This window comes from Otolemur garnettii, unplaced genomic scaffold, assembly GCF_000181295.1.
Source record: "Otolemur garnettii isolate 467f Iridium unplaced genomic scaffold, OtoGar3 scaffold00073, whole genome shotgun sequence".
In the NCBI taxonomy this organism is placed as follows: domain Eukaryota; kingdom Metazoa; phylum Chordata; class Mammalia; order Primates; family Galagidae; genus Otolemur; species Otolemur garnettii.
The window spans coordinates 6,647,406-6,652,440 of NW_003852468.1; positions in this window are offsets into that span (position 1 = coordinate 6,647,406).

A 5,035-nucleotide genomic window follows, 5' to 3' on the forward strand; every position below is an offset into this window, starting at 1 on the left:
CACAGCAACCTCCAACTCCTGGGCTTAAGTGAGTCTCCTGCCTCAGCCTCCCAAGTAGCTGGGACCACAGGCGCCCGCCACAACGCCCGGCTATTTTTTGGTTGCAGCTGTCATTATTGTTTGGTGGCCCAGGCTGGATTCTAACCCGCCACCTTGGGTGTACGTGGCTAGCGCCTTAGCCACTTGAGCCACAGGCACCAAGCCCCCACCCCCTTTTTTAATAGTTTTAACACATGTAAAAGACCTAAAGTAGTATGTATCCCTGTAGGGACTTATTTTTTAGTTCTTTGAACTTTTAAAAAAAGATATCACACTGTAGGTGGTTTAGAGATTTGATTTTTTTCCACTCAACATGTTTCTAACATTTGTTGTATTATAGTTTACATTCATTTTCATTGATATATATTTCATTCTATGATTATATATTAAGGAATATATATATAATAAAATTATAGATTTTTTAAAAATCTTTGCTAATATGAGAATTTTTAATTTTTCCATCTACTTCATTGATATTAAACACATTTAACTAGAAGCAGTCATATTTCATATTTTGCAGTTAATTTGATGGTATGTCATGGCAACTTCCTCTCTGAGAGAGCAACAGAGTCTTTCTTGCTCTCAGACTGGGTGCAGTGGTACAATCATAACTCACTGCAGGCCCCAATTCCAGGGCTCAAGTGATCCTCACCTCAGCCTCCCAAATAGCTGGGACTACAGATACATGCCTTGATGCCAGGCTAATTTTTTTAGTTTTTTCTAGAGATGAAGGTATCACCTGGTTATACAGGCTGTCTTGAGCTCCTGAACTCAAGTGATCCTCTCGAACCTTGGCCTCCCGAAGTGCTGGGATTATAGATGTGAGCCACCACACTGGCCAGATGACACTTTTTGTTTTGTTACTCTCCAAGAATGCTAAGGCAGAGCTCCAGAGCTTTGATTAACTACAACTTCATTCATCTAGCCTCCAAGAAATATATGTGGAGTTAATGGGTTGATTTCTGTGTTATTGACCCTAAGGTTGATTTTTATTTCGTATTTTAACATCTCTGAGACTGGGATATGTCTTAACAGAGGTAGGGGAGGTAAATGTTGATCGTAAGGATATGGAAAATCGATTTAAACGCCTATGGGATGACAAGACAAAGGCAATCTTGATATTTTCAATCAAACTGAGGACCATTTGAAAAAGGAATATGGGTTTGGGTTGTTTTCTGTGAACTATTGATATCTTCTTATCAAGAATGCCAGCATATGGGCAGCGCCTATGGGTAGGGCGCCAGCTCCATATGCCAAGGGTGGCGGGTTCAGGCCTGGCCCTGGCCAAACTGCAACAAAAAAATAGCTAGGCGTTGTGGCTGGCGCCTGTGTCCCAGCTACTTGGGAGGCTGAGGCAAGAGAATTGCCTAAGCCCAGGAGTTGGAGGTTGCTGTGAGCTGTGACGCCACTGCACTTTACCAAGGGTGACAAAGTGAGACTCTGTCCCTACCAAAAAAAAAGAAAAAGAAAAGAATGCCAGCATATGGGCAGTGCCTGTGGCTCAAAGGAGTAGGGTGCCCGCCATATATACTGGAGGTGGCAGGTTCAAACCCAGCCCCAGCCAAAAACTGCCAAAAAAAAAAAATGCCATCATAAAAAATTGGAGTATGGGTGTAATAGTTTTCTATTGTTGTACAACAAATTACCACAAATGTAGCAGTTTAAGAGCAACACTCATGTCTTATCTCACCATTGTTTAGGTTAGAAAACCATGCAGGGCTTAAATGAGTTCTTTTCTCAGGGTCAAGGTCTCAGCTGAGGGCAGCATCTCATCTGAGACTCTCTCCTAAGCCACATGGTTATTGGCAAAATCCATTTCTTTGCAGCTGTAAATCTCATAGAGACCATCTTCAAAGCTAATAGGAACTCATCTCTCTGACTTTCCTTGTCTTCTGCCTCTGGACTTCCTTTAAGAATACACCTGACTAGGTCAGGGCCAACCATATCTTCCTCCTGATTAACCCAAATCATTAGAGACCTTAATTAGATCTGTAATAATCCCTTTACCATAAAAGAACTATGAGTGCTATCCTTTCACTTAGCTTAAAAGGAGGGGATGAATCTGGGTGTGATGGCTCACACCTATAATCCTAGCACTCTGGGAGGCCAAAGTGAGTGGATCACTTGAGCTTAGGAGTTTGAGACCAGCCTGGACAAGAGATAGACCCCCATCTCTAAAAATAGTTGGGTGTTATGGCAAGTGCCTGTAGTCCCAGCTACTCGGAGGCTGAAACAAGATCGCTTAAGCCCAAGAGTCTGTGGTGGTTGTGAGCAATGACGCCATGATGCTCTACCGAGGGCAACAAAGTGAGACTCTGTCTCAAAAATAAATAAATAAAAGGAAGGGATAATACAAGGTATGTACACCAGACAGTGGGAATCATGGTGGCCATCATGGAATTCTGCCTACCACAGTGGCTTTTATCAGCTTGGAATAAGATCTTGGAAACAATGAAGTACTCTTTTTACAATGCAGACACCAATTAATTAAAGAAAACATCACTATTAATATATTTTGACATCATGTACTGCCTGTTAAAATGCAATGAGGAGAGTCTATCACCTCCAGTGTTTTTCCGAATAATGCATGACCTCAACTTAATCAAGAAAACATCAGACAAAACCAAATTGAGAACTGTTTGCAAAATAATGGATAGTGTTGCAAAGCATTAAAGTGATGAAAGACAAGTAGACACTGAGGAACTATCACAGAATGAAGACTAAGGAGACAGCAACTAAATGTGGTATAGGATCCTAGATTTGATCCTGGAAGAGAAAATGGACATAGAGGAAAAGCTGGTGAACTCAGTAGTAGTACTGTGTAAAGGTTAATTTAATTTATTTTTGAGACAGAGTCTCATTCTGTGTCCTGGGTAGAGTGCCATGATGTCTTCATAGCTCACAGCAACCTCAAACTCTTGGGCTCACGCAGTCCTCTTGCCTCAGCCTCCCGAGTAGCTGGGACTACAACCACCTGCCACTATATCCAGCTAGTTTTTCCTATTTTTAGAGACAGGGGTCTCACTCTTGCTCAGGCTGGTCTCCAACTCATGAGCTAAGGCAATCCACCCACCTCAGACTCCCAGAGACCTAGGATTACAGGCAAGAGCCACCATACCAGGCCTAATTTCCTAGTTTTGAAAATTGTTCTATAGTTAGGTTAATAGGAGAAGCTGGGTGAAGGAGTTATGGAAACTTTCTGTACTGTTTTCAAACTCTTCTATAAATCTAAAACTCAAAATCATTTCCTGGCTCAGTGCCCGTTGCTCAGTGGTTAGGGCGCCAGCCACATAAACTGGGGCTGGTGGGTTCGAACCCAGTATGGGCCTGCAGAACAACAACAACTGCAACAACGAAAAAAATAGCCAGTGTTGGGCGGGTCCTGTGGGTCAGTGAGTAGGGCACCAGCCCCATATACCAAGGCTGGCAGGTTCAAACCCGGCCTCCACCGAACTGCAACAACAACAACAACAACAAAAGCATCTGTAGTCCCAGCTACTGGAGAGGCTAAGGCAAGAGAATCACTTAAGCCCAAGAGTTTGAGGTTGCTGTGAGCTGTGACACCATGGCACTCTACCCTGAGGGTGACACAGTGAGACTCCTTCTCAATTAAAAAAGAAAAAATCCTTCCCCTTATTACTAAGGAGGCTAAATGTAATATCAAGTGTTTATTTTCTTGTAGTGCCTTTTTTAAAAAAATATGGACATTCAAGTCTTTCCTTCACTTTCCTTTTCTTACTAGTGAGAACTTTTGATGAATGGAATTTGTAAAATACAGACAAAATTATTACTAGAAAAGAGATTAAGAGGAGTTAAACTTTGTGAAGAAGTTTGAGCAATATCTTAGCAAATTAAGTTTGCACAAGAGGAACACCTGATAAAAGTCTATGTTCAAATAAGTGTAAAATAGTCCTCTTCATAAATATAAAAATTCTAAGCGATAAAAACATTATGTCATAGTGAAAACGGCAAGATTCTTTCTAACTTACAGTCCAAAAATAATGAAATATCATACAATTAATACTGCCTTATATTTAATAATAAAATGTAATTCACTCATTCAGTGAATATTTATTAAGTATTTACTGCATATGTAAGTCTCTGTCCCAGGTTTGGGGGATACAATAACGAACGAGATGGAATTGAAGCTTATGCTATGGTTCAGGGAGATAAGCAATAAACGATTAAATGTATTAACGTGTTAATCCTGAGAGCAACATATGTAAGGAAGACAGTAAAACAAGCTAATATTATGGAGTGATGTTTTCGTGGATACTTTGCCTTTAGAAAGGGTCTTTGTGAGAACATTTAAGCTAAAACCTGAATGATGAGAAAGTGTCAGATATGTGAGGATTTAGGGAAGATGTATTCCAGGAAGACAGCGGGGTCTTAAAGTAAGAACAAATTCACAGTGTTGGAGGAACCAGTGAAATAGAGAATTAAGGTGATGCTAGATCAGAGGTTCTCAACCTTCCTAATGCCGTGAACCTTTAATACAATTCCTCATGTTGTGGTGACCCCCAGCCATAAAATTATTTTCGTTGCTACTTCATAACTAATTTTGCTACTGTCATGAATCGTAATGTAAACATCTGATATGCAGGAGACCCCCAAAGGGGTGGTGACCCACAGGTTGAGAATCACTGGACTAGATGATTTAAGGTCTTGTGGACCATGGTGAAAGAGTCTGGACTTTGTTTCCATAGGGACTGAGTTTAATTTAAATCAAAAATATTATTTTGTGGGCAGGGCATGGTGGCTTATGCCTGTAATCCTAGCACTCTGGGAGGCTGAGGTGGGTGGACTGCTTGAGCTCATAGGTTTGAAACCAGCCAGAGCCACAAGCAAGACCTCATCTCCACTAAAAATAGAAAAAACTGAGGCAAGAGGATTGCTGAAGCCAAAGAGTTGGAGATTGCTGTGAGCTATGATATTGCCATGGCACTCTATCCAGGGCAAAAGCTTGAGACTGTTTCAGAAAACATATATATTGGCT